This window comes from Myodes glareolus, chromosome 8 (genome assembly GCF_982192425.1).
Source record: "Myodes glareolus chromosome 8, mMyoGla1.1, whole genome shotgun sequence".
In the NCBI taxonomy this organism is placed as follows: domain Eukaryota; kingdom Metazoa; phylum Chordata; class Mammalia; order Rodentia; family Cricetidae; genus Myodes; species Myodes glareolus.
In genome coordinates this window covers 3,929,946-3,942,456 of record NC_142033.1, presented here as the reverse complement: position 1 = coordinate 3,942,456, position 12,511 = coordinate 3,929,946, and the positions used below count along the sequence as shown (strand labels likewise).

The following is a 12,511-nucleotide window of genomic DNA, read 5'->3' as shown; positions in this document are numbered from 1 at the left end:
TTCACTACGATCCCTGAGCTTCTCAGACAGGGGTGTCACCGTCAATTAGGGCTGAGCACTGTCAGGTCCTTTATTCTCTGCATATTGACCAATTGTGAGTCTCTGTATTAATCACCAACTGCAAGAAGCTTCTGTGGCAATGGGAAAGAGATGTACTAATCTGTGGGTATAAATTTAAGTGCATAGTGATCATTTTAATACTATGTTCATTTCACAGAGTAATAGTGGTAGATTCTCTGCTGGGTCTCTGATCATCTCAGTCATGGGTTCTTAGCCCCATAAAAAGCACCAGTTCTGTCATATGACAAGAGCCAATCAGAGAGCAGTTGGTTGATCCCATAACATCCATACCACTACTGCCCCAGGGAGGCATCTCTTACCAAGCCAGCCATTCTTATACCTTGCAGGGTAGGAGCTAGGTGTCCCTGCTGATGACTTTTCTCCCCAGGTGATGTACATCGACCTTCCTGCTCTGCCAAAGCTCGTCAGTAAAGACGGAGCTGCCAGACTGGTGCCGTGTTGCTGCTCCATGTCCTGTGACTTACGTGTGTGTCATTTTCACGTGGAATACGTTTCACAACTAGACATTTGTTTCAGTTTAGTCAGCTGTGATTATTTAATTAAAAATTTAAGTTGCCAGGGTACAGCCAGGCTTTTATCTGGTTTGCCTAGTCCTTTTTTCTAACATTTATTTTATTTGAAATTTCATACGTAAGTATTTTTATTTTTAGTTTGTTATTTTCCAAGGGATTTTTTTTGAGATTATAATTACATTTCTCCCTTCCCTTTCTTCCCTTCAAACCTTCCTATATACCCCTCCCATTCTCCTTTAAATTCAAGGCCTCTTGGATGTAGTAACAATACATGTTATTGACTGTTTATATGTATATACTTATATAACCTGCTCAGTTCCTGTGTTTATGTAATTTCTCCCCACCCACCAGCTCCTCCTGTGTTCCCTCTCACCTCTCAAATTCATGACCTGTGCTTCTTTATTGTTGTGTGCATGTGTGTGTGTGCGCGCACACACACACACATACACACACACATGCTACAACCCGCTGAGTCTAAGTGTTGCTCATGTGTGTATGTTCTCTAATTGGCGGATTTAGCTCTGAATGCAAGTATATAGCCTGCCGTAACCATAGCAACTGGGAAAGTAAAACAGGACCATGGCCCGGAAGTCTAGAGACCTAATTTTACCATTCCCCAGATGTTACATGTCATATCTTCAGGTGGACATTTCTGCTGTGCTCGGGTGCTGTAGTGTCATTCCGTGACCTTGTTCCCTTGGGTTGGATTTTTATGAGCTGACCTGAGCCTTAAAACCTTCTTCTGTTTTCTTTTTATTCTAAAGCAATTTTTAAAGATTATTTTATTTTGATGTGTGTGTGTGTGTGTGTGTGTGTGTGTGTGTGTGTGTGTGTATGCGCGCGTGCACGCATGTCCACGAGGAGGCCAGAGAGGGAATCAGGTTCTCTGGAGCTGTGGTTGCAGGTGGTTGTGAGCTGCACAACATGATGCTGACCCAAACTCAGGTCCTCAGGAAGAGCTGCAAGCGCCCTCTCCAGTCCCTCTCCTGCGCCCTCTCCAGTCTCTATCCTAAGCCAGTTTTAAGTGAACTTTGAGGCCTTGCTTTTTGTTGTTCAGGGGTTTACAGTGTTTCATGTAAATATCAGTGTTCTTCACTAATGGTTGGGTCTTCATGATGCTGGCTCAGTCTTATCCCTGAGGGCTGTGGTCTTCCGTTGTTACATTTCTTTCACAGAGTAACCTTGTCAGCACCCAAAGGGAATTTGAAAGATGTGCAGTGGAAGTCCAAGGGAGATAGTTTATCCTTGGCACGTGGATGCTTTCCCTTGAGACCGTCTGGGGCGAGAAGAGCCCTGTTCTGTGAAACTTGCACTCCTGAAAGTGCAGATAAATCAACGCACATTTACAGAACGTTGACTGAGTTCCCAGGACTGTGTGAGGAACTGTGGGGAGTGCATAATATTTAAGACTCTGTCTCTGCCCGAGAAGGTTGTATGGAGTCGTTACAGAGGCCAAGCAGCACAGAAGTTATTTCCTGTGTCAGTTTACCCTGTAGCTGCAGGCACCGTGCTCAGTGATGACTACCCCAAACTTGGATTGAGTCCTAAAGATATTCAAACTGTCTCAGAGTAGAAATTCATGTGTGTACTCCTTAAAACACTATAATTTCTACAGTGGATAGCTATAAATAAATCTGAAATTTATTTATAGGCATACACACATTTATAAATAAACCTCAGATTTATTTGTACAACAAAGAAAGGAAACTAATTCTACCTTGGAAAATCAAAGCCCTTAATGTTTTACACACGATTAGAAAAACATAGGAATAAATTATGTTTCTGAAATAAAGTGTTACAAGGTATTACAAAAGGTGGGATTTGTAAGACTAGGTTAAAGTTTTCATAAATGTTCACACTGAGGATTCTAGCAAATAATGACTTTGAGCAGGGAGATGGATGGATGGATGGATGGATGGATGGATGGATGGATGGATGGATGATAGACAGACACATTGGGTAGCACTTACTGATAAAAAGAATAAAGGTGTGAAGACTTAAGAGTAGAGGCCAGAGGTTGGCCTCAGGTATTTTTCTCAATCAATTCCTTATATTAATTTTTTGAGACAAGTTCTATGTGTCTCTGACTGTTCTGAAACTCGCTGTTTACACCAGGCTGGCCTTGAACTCCAGAGATCTGCCTGCCTTTGCCTCCTAGTGCTGGAGTTACAGATGTATGCCCCTGTACCCAGCTTCTGTACGGGTTCTGGAGATCTGAATGTAGGTCGCCCACTGAGCCGTCTCCCCTGCCCTTATTTCAGCTTTGTTCTGAAAAATGATTCACAGTGTAGTAGAAATCAGTAGCATTTTTCCTCTTTAGCTATAGACTTCGAAGTACCTTCATTTCCTTTGGGACATTTTCGTGTGATTGAAGTGTGAGCAAGTTGGGTAAGCCACTTAGAGACCAAGAGCCCCAGGATCCAAGGTCACGTGTCCACCTTCTTATCTCTGCCAGTGGCTGCCTATACTTCTCCTGCGGGAAGTATTGCAAAAGATGTACAGTCATCGAGGGAAAGCCAGGCAAGAAAACCATTTAGCTAATGCCAAGGCTGTGGCCCAATCCCCACTAACACTCTCCTGCTGAACTGGGTCAGACCTCACATAAGTCACAAGGACTTTCTCTCCTGTAAATGTCTCAGAAGGGGAGAAGAGGGACTGCCTGCCCTCCTTGGTATTGTGGTCTGTCATGTTCAGAACAGCAAAACTAATGGCAACAACAACAGAACAAAGCAGGGACCGGGCAGAGCTGTGAAAATTAGCAAGGAAACAGAAAGGAGGGTGGGTGGGTGGGAGAGAGATCAGAGAAAGGCTGGTGTCCCTTTCTGAGCTGTCCTCCCAGGCCGCTGTCTCCCTAAGACAGAACCAATGCTGGAGTCATCCTGTTACATCAGCTCTGAGAAAGGAAAAGCTGCAGAACATGACTCCTGGGCTGAGGGTGTGGCTCTGGGCTAGAGCGCTGACTCCCATGTTGTAGTACACAGCCCTCCCTACACGGGAGGGCTCCAAGGAGTAGCTTTAAGGAGAGCAGTCACAGGGACTGACTTCAAGGAAAATCTCACATCCAGGGCTCAGACCCGAACCTGCTAACCCCTGGCAACCAGAAGGTTCTCCTCAAAGATGAGCATCTCTGAAGCTCTGGCCCTCCCTGGAACAAGAGCAAAGAGGAGACTTGGCTCTGCTCAGACAATTGCCTAACAATTGTAACAGGCCCTGCTTAATGGCAGGCCCCTGTGATGTCACAATGAATGACAGACAGTTAATCTCCTTTAAGAATAATATGGTCTGTTCCTTCCAACAGATTGGACCCTGGTAGTTGGCATTATCACACTCCTTGGGAGCGATAGAATATCGTTATGATATTGACAAATATTATGGCAAATTTATTAAATAATCTTCATTTAAAAAAATCCTCTTTGAATGGTTTTCTTATTTATTTGGGTGTTTCTAGTATCCTTTGTGCTGTTGATACATTGTGGGTAAGCCAGAAGATTTATGTTTTTTTTTTTTTTAAACATTCCCAATTTCTCTGATTCTATTCCCCCTTACAGACTTAGCAGCAAACTGTAGCTGCTGAACAAGATGTCAGTCTGTCCTTGCATGTTGCCTCAGAAGTAGCTTTTCCTGTATTGTTTCAGGGACATAATTGTAGGTAAATATCTCAAATTTAGGGGCTGGAGAGATGGCTCAGCCTGGTCTTCTGAAGGTCCTGAGTTCAAATCCCAGCAACCACATGGTGGTTCACAACCATCTGTAATGAGTTCTGGTGTCCTCTTCTGGTCTGAAAGCATACATGTAGACAGAATATTGTATACATAATAAATGAATATTTAGGGCTGGAGAGATGGCTCAGAGGTTAAGAGCTTTGCCTGCTCTTCCAGAGGTCCTGAGTTCAATTCCCAGCAACCACATGGTGGCTCACAACCATCTGTAATGGGGTCTGGTGCCCTCTTCTGGCCTGCAGGCATACACACAGAATATTGTATACATAATAAATAAATAAATATTTTTAAAAAATAAATGAATATTTAAAAAATATCTCAAATTTACCAAAGATATAAGCCAAGCCGAGTAGTCATATATAATATATATTCCTGTAGGTTTTTATATCCACTAAATTTTCCCGTGTGTTTTTAACTTTGAAATAGATCTTTCCTATTGAAATCGTAAGTTTCCATGGATTCAGTAATCCACTGATCTACTTGGAAAACATCATCAGTCCCTGCAATTCTTATTCCCTCCCTCAGCTTTCAACCTAATTCCTTGTTTGTTGGGAAGCTGTGTGTACAAAGAAAACAGACAGTGTCAGCATAATCAAAATACAGGAAGTGAACCCACCACAGATGGCTGGGAGGTGCCAGGCCAACCAGGAGTCAGGGGTATTAACAATAAAAGGTGGGCATCACCATGGCGTCACCTCTCTCCGAAATGTAGGCGTCCGTATCTGTGGTGATGAAAGAATTGTGGTGATGAAGCCAAGCATCAAAGCCCAGAGATGATCTTAATGTGAGTGTGTCAGCCTCCCGACTCTGGCTCTCTCTGGATCTTCAGCAGTCAGCACTTAGCTCTGGCGATGTGGAGAATGTGCATAAGAAATTGTTTTATCTCAGAAGAAGGCAGATAGCAGACAGACGCTTCCAGATGTTAATGCCATCTAATTATAGGCGTGCATGTATCCATGGCCACTTCTGGGGCTTGTCATCCTCGGGAAAAGACGGTATTTAATTGCCTGATCTTCTCTGTGTCCATGGTGCCGCTGTGAGAAGAAGCCGTGGTGACTGTCTCTGTGGAACCTGCAGTGTTTAGGTTTCACTTGGTCTGGGTAATGACATGGGAATGCGTGCCATCCCTGTGACATTTCATATTCCTCAAGCCAAGAAATTCCTGTTGATTTATAGCCACAAGATTTGCCTGATGTCTGGTTTCTGTGAAACATTTAGAATATGTACGACTGTAATCTTCTACCACTAACAAAGTTCACACATGTACAATCTGTATGGTTGTTAACCTTACCACGGACAAAGTTTACACATATACAATCTGTATGGTTGTTAACTTTACCACTGACAAAGTTCACACCAATACAATATGTAGGATTGGCACCTTCTTCACACTGAGAAAGATCCAGGTTATTGTACAATCCTTCATGTACACCTTGCTTCCTATCCCCAGTAACACAAACTCCTGAACCTATGAGTGTAGGTCCACAACTTGTAACTAGTGTACCACTCTGTGACACTGATAACTGGAAGGCTATGGGTGTGTGCCAGAGGCTGTGGGGTGTGCAGGAGGCTGTAGGTGTATACAGGAGGTTATGGGGTGTGCAGGAGGCTATGGGGTGGGCAGGAGGCTGAGGGTGTGTGCAGGAGGCTATGGGGTGAACAGGGGGCTGTGGGTGTGTGCAGGAGGCTGTGGGGTGTGCAGGAGGCTGTAGGTGTATACAGGAGGCTGTGGGGTATGCAGGAGGCTGCGGGTGTGTGCAGGAGGCTGCGGGTGTGTGCAGGAGGCTGCGGGTGTGTGCAGGAGGCTGTGGGGTGTGCAGGAGGCTGCGGGTGTGTACAGGATGCTGTGGTTATCTGTGTCTGGTTTTTCTTTCTTTTGTTTTCTACATGTAAAACTTTCCCTGTGCACACATTACTCCCTGACCGTCTTGAAAGTTTTGAGCATCCTCACTAAAAAGATAACCCAGACAACAAGCTATTGTTCAATGCTGGGGTGAAAGGTGGGGGTGCTTGGCCTTTGTTTCTTCTTACAGCTAATAAAGACAAACTTTATTCTGCTTTTGGGTTGCATGTGTGAGCTGCAAAGTATCACACTCGGGATCTCCTGCATGCTGATAAGTAGGGGTTCTGACACTGAGCTACAGCCTAAGCTAGCACTTATATTATTAAATAACCAGTTAAACTTTCACAATTTGCTTAAGACTTTTTCCCTCTTTTGGCTCTCTGGGTCTAAACTTCCTCCATGCAGTATGTGCTGTTTCCTAACCATTCCGTCAGTTTTAAGCACCATCACTAAGAGGGAATCTAGACAATTTGTTGCCGTCCAGCACTGTCAAGAACAAACTGAGCCAGCTGCAAAAACACAGGGGCACCTGAGGAAACAGTGTGGAGTGACAGAATCCAAACTGAGAAAGCCACATACTACCTCATTCAACTGTAGAACATTCTGGAAAAAGCAGAACTGTAAAGGAAGTAAAAATATCAGTGTTTGGGGAGGCAAGGTAGGGTTCTGGAAAGGACAGAGGTGTCCAGGCTAAATACAGGAGGCCTTAAGGCTGTTAGACGGCCCTGTGGGATGCTTAGCGATGGATGTGTGCTGTAGCATTGCCCAGACCCATAGAGAGCAAGACCAAGGGAGACCACTAATGTAGCAATGTAGCTGTGGATTCTGGGCGATAATGACACATCAAATATAAGCTCATCTTGTACATTGTTACAATGTATCAGCAGGCTGTTAAGAAGGGTTTGCGTACCTATGAATGGGAGGCTTACAGGGTATTGCTGTGCCTTCCTTCTATTTTGCTGTATATCTGTATGTATGTATGTATGTATGTATGTATGTATATATATATATTTTTTTTTCTTTTCAAAAAAAAGCCATTTAGATGACAGAGTAAAACACGTGTGCACAGAGACAGGAAATGATGGCACTGTCCAGTCTGGCTCTCCCGTTTCCCCAGGAGACAGAGACCGTGTTTGTCCTGGTGCTGGGAATGCAGCATGTGTGATTCTCACGGGTGTCTATCTTTGCACTTCTGGAGCGGTTGTCCCCGCATACACAGGACTCGGCCCAGAGGACAGCGGGCTTATGAAAAAGACATCTAATAACCCCCAAAGTGTCCATGCCTTTAGCACCATCTGCCCTGATTTTTCAATTCTTCCTCATTCCCTGAAAGGTTTTATGATACTTAAAACATTTTCAATGCCCTTGAAACAAAGTCAGCATTTTCTGAAGTAATCCTTCTGCTGCAAGAACAAGACTGCTGCCTGTTGGCGGTAGCTTTGTCCTCTGTGCTCTGGCTTCTGGGAGACAGTACTTAAGTTTGCTCATTAACTGGTGCCTCAGTGCCTGAGAGTTACTTCCAGGAGAAGTGAGGGAGAGTGACAGTCCATCTTCCTAGTGCTTTTCACTCCCACCCACCACAGCCTTTTGTTCCCGTCCTCGGAACCTACAAGGCTCCCACCTTCCATTCCCCAGTGCTGTATTCAAGTCTAGAAGCTTCAAGACCCAATGTAGTAGTTGTACCTCTTCCTGGAGCCCCACCCTTACCCCCTCCTCCACCCAAGCTCCTACTGCACTTCCTGTGCCTCCCTTGTGGAGGGCACACTGCCTTACTTGCGCTCTTGTCCATGTTTTGTACAGCCAGTTACATCTCTAGCGAGGCGGCGGAACAAGCGTTATGTGTGCCGCTCTCTTTCCTGCGGTGTCAGCCGTATAGAGCAGACCCTTGGTCAGCTTTAGCTGATAAAGAACACTTCCCTGGTGTTTCTAAACAAGTCACAGAGAATACTTGAGGATGCGTTTCTCACTGAGTCTTTCTTAGGACAGCAGGGATATCTTGATTGGTCTGATTTGGGGCACCCTGGTTATCAGTGCTTTAGGGGATCACATTTAGTACCAGCTGTCTGCATCTCTGAGGAGTGAAGGGAGAATGACAGAGACAATTAGTATATACAATGTATATTTAATATAAAGGTTAGTCAAGACAGTAACATTATGATGAATCAGTGTTGCTTGGCTAGTGGCAAAATAAAATAACTTACACTGCCAAGTCAGCTCTTCCTGCAAAAGACCGAATATCTTTGGTATAGTTCACCTGCCTTTTTACTGGGGACAAGATCTACCATAGCCGCACTGGAATTGTAGCTCAGTTGTTAGAGTCCTTGCCTAGCATGCACAAAGTCCTGGGTTCAACCCTAGTACTGTCCAAACCAAGTATGGTGGTTTGGGCATGCCTCAGCACTTTGAAGGTAGAGACAGGAGGATCATGAGTTCAAGGTCACTCTCAAGCTAATTAGCAAATCCAAGGTCATGTAGCTATGATACATGAAGTCCTGACTCAAAAGAAAAATATCTACCCAGTGGCAGCAGTCAGGCCAGAGACTCATGACTTGTCAGAGTGTTAAGAATAAGTGACTGTTGAATGTTCAGTCCTTAATGGGGCATCTGAATCAATTTCCCGGCCAACAAGGAAGAAGGGGCAGAAAAAGTGTCAGAGCCACAGGATAGGGAGCACGCTGTGAAATGCTGTCTTCTGGCCGTGATGTGACCACCAGAGTCATAAGCTTCCAGAAGCTGTGCTCACCTGCACAGGAAAGAGCAAGCCAGTCCGAGTGCCAGTACAGGGGTAGATGGGTTCATGAAGACCCCAGCTGAGCAGCTGTTGGCAGTTGGTGTCTGCTTGAGGAGGAGGAGGAGTCATTTTCATCAGGGATGTGGTCAGTGGTGGGTCATCCATGCTCCAGTGGACATCTCCACACCTATAGGCATTCAGGCATCACTAACTGGACTCAGTGAGTTATTAAAAATATAAAAGAAGAGATATAAAGGGGGAGGGATATTGGGAAGACCTAGGTGAGTGGGGGAGATTTGGGTTAGATATGATTAAAATACATTGTACATGTATATGAAGTTACCAAAGAATAAATTAAAAGACTATTCCTTTTTTTTTTTTTTAGATCTGCCTTAGAGTGGTGGTGGCTCACGCCTTTAATCCCAACACTCAGGAGGCAGAGGCAGGTGGATCTTTGTGAGTTTCTGGGCCAGTCTGGTCTACATAGTGAGATCCAGGACAGCTAGGACTAAAAAGAGAAACCCTGTCTTAAAAAGCAAATCAAACCAAAACAGCAACAAATCTGCCTTAACCAAACTGAACAACAATATCCTTAACCACTGTGTAGCCCTGCTTTTCCAGATTATAAACTGCAGGCTAAAGAACATATCAGGACAACTTTGTTAGTAACATATACTTGTGGTTATGGAAAACCTTGTAAAATGCTAGATTTCAGAATGCTCCCCTTTTAGGTGGAGAGTCATGATGAATAAGATAGCAAAGCACACCGGTGGGCTGCCAGCCCAGACAAGCGTGTCCTTGGAGCAGGAATGGTGCGCTGAGTAGACTGACCAGTCTAAATCAACTTCCAGGCTTCCTTCCAAAGCCAAGCAGTAATGAGCAAAAACTTGACTTCTGCCGGTAAAGACAACTAGAAACGTTCCAGGCAAGGTAAGAGACTGGAGCCTGGTCACTCTCTGAAGCCAAAGCTCCTATTCCCAGAAGGACCCTGGAAGAATGGTAATGGACCGGAAGCTAAAGCTGGTTCCTCAGAGGGAACTGCCCTAGGGTACCTCCCAGCCAGAGCTCCTGTCGGCCTGCTCCCTGTGTCCCAGCATGGACCTGGAAGGTGATAACACCCCCAGTGAAACACCAGAGGTCTGTGATGACGCCCAGCGATGGTCCCCAGGGCCAGATGGATGCAGACATCACAAGAGCACACTCAGGCAGTGAAAAGCCACCTCCCACTCCAAATGCACCTTACCCATAACGGGTGAAGAAAACTGGAAAAAAAAAAAAAGGCTGAGATTAAGCTGGGCTTATACATAATCCAAGCACTCAGAAGGCCATAGTACAGCATATCCAACTTGCTCCAAGTCAGCTGATGAAGTCTCCTTTCTTCTTCCCAGAGTCCTCTCTGCACGGAAGTCCCGCCTATACTCTCCTGCCTAGCTATTGGCCACTCTGCTCTTCATCACACCAATCCCAGCAGTCCACCTTCACACAGTGTTCAGATATCCCACAACCGTTGCCCAAGAAGTGACTTCTGGCCTCTCCCTGATCCAAGCAAGAGAGAGAGAACCTCAGGGTGCACCCTTGCTAGGGAAGGTGGACCGCGAGGCAGAAACATGTGTCCACGGGAAGAAAATGGTGGAGCCGTGTGAAGTCGCATTGGCAGATGCTTTCTAAAACTGAAGAAAGTTGAGTCCTCTGTGCCAAGTATGGAGCAGAGATGATCCACATGTATCCAGAATTAAAGCGGTACTAGGGAAATCCAGGATTCAGTGCAGTGTTCACGGCTGCCGTAGAGAAAGATAGATTGCTCACTAAACAACTAAATTGGCAGCGGGCATCTCTCTGGCAAATAAACAGGAGGAAATGGAATCGTGTTTTCAAATGCGAAGGGGAATTGCTTTCAACACAGAACTGTAAAGCTTACCAGCAAACCAAACTACTCCTCCAGAAAGAACGCGCCATTCTGAAGCTACCCCAATTAAACAAGTGCACACGCACAAAAGGCTTAAATTAGGGTCCGCATTTGTTAGGAAGAGGAACATTCCTGGCAGGAGGAAGAGGAGGAGATAAACGAGGGTAACGAGATGAAAATGTATAAAATAACTGAGAAAGAATAAAGATAATTTATATATAAGCATATATATAATATATAGTTTATTTAACTTTTATTTTATGTGCACTGGTATGAGGATGTCAGATCACCCAGAACTGAAGGTACAGACAGTTGTGAGCTGCCATGAATTGAACCACAATCCCCTGGAAGAATAGCCAGTGCTCTTAAATGCTGAGCCATCTCCCCAACCCAAATAAAGATAATTTTCTAATTAAAAACATAAAGGTCAGTGAATAGTTGGCTCTCTGGCTAAGACCACTTACTGCTCTTCTGACGAATCCAAATTTGTTTCCCAGCACCCAGGTTGGGCTGCTCATCACCTACCTATAGCTCCAGATCCAGGGGGTGTGATGCCCTTTCCTGGCCTCTGTTGCACCCAAACACGTGACATGCATACACACACACACATGCACATATATATGAGAAAAAATACAGCTTTAACGAGATTTTAAAAAAAAAGATAAAAGCAATATTTTCAAACCTATCAGTTATGCAAAATAACAGGATGTAGGTTAGGTGATGTCACTGAGTCACTTAATGTTTTGGTCTGTTGAACTTTAAAATGGGAATCATAAGCATACTGCCTTATCAGATTAAGATGACAGTTAAACCAGGGACAGTGACACACTGGAATCCTAGCACTTGCGACGTTGAAACAAGGAAAGTAGGCATTCAGGGTCATTCTCAGCTCCATGGGATGTTTGGTTCCCATGGCAACATGATACCCTGTCTAATAAAATAAAATTTAAAGGAGATGATTCAAAATTAGTCCTGTGATACTAGAAAAAGAACAGTTGTGTTGAGCACAACGTACTTGTGTTGGTATTGTCGTCATCATCATCCTCATCCCTAGGAGAGGTGTTCTTCCTGCTCTCACTGATAGCACCCACACCCAGAAGGGCTTGTAGTGCCCCAGGGTGTCTGTCAGCAAGTCAGCACCTGGGTACCACGTACCTCACTAAGCCTTGTACCCCTCCGCTGGTTGTCAGCTTTGTGGGTCCGTCTGGTGGCCCCAGTGCCGGTGTCACCCTCTTGTAATCACTTACTTAGTGTCCACTTTGCAATGCGTCCAGTTCCTTCCTCTGTTGTCACAACGTCCTTGCTCTTGAAGAGTCACCACGCACTGGGTTTCTAATCTTTAAAGATATAGACTGACTTATCATTTTCTTGTTTACATTTGTCTATTTGTGTGTGCATATGTGGAGGTCACTTCTCTTCTTCCACCTTGTAGGTCCCTGGGCTCAAACTCCAGATGGCAGATTTAGCAGTCAGTGCCTTTAGCCACTCCCTCGCCAGCCCCAAACCAACTGTCCCTGAGTTACTAATTCCATACACCATTACTCCGTGCTCTTTGGTTGTTATTTGTCCTCCAAACTGTTTATTGTCCAAATTGTTCCATGTTCCTGAGCCTCTGTGTGAGGGTGACTTCTCTAGGGTGATTTCAGGAGTCCCCTGCCTCACCCCAGACAGTTGGTGCCCTCTCCCCTCTGTGTGTTTCACTCCTAGGAGCTGCTTAAT

At 44.9% G+C, this 12,511-nt stretch overlaps 1 protein-coding gene across 1 annotated transcript in view; it reads left to right on the top strand.

Moving 5' to 3' along the window:
* The window catches only part of Lrrc8c (leucine rich repeat containing 8 VRAC subunit C), an 82,614-nt gene that overhangs the window by 63,007 nt on the left and 7,096 nt on the right, over positions 1 to 12,511 (top strand). The gene's annotated exons all lie outside the window — the stretch shown is intronic.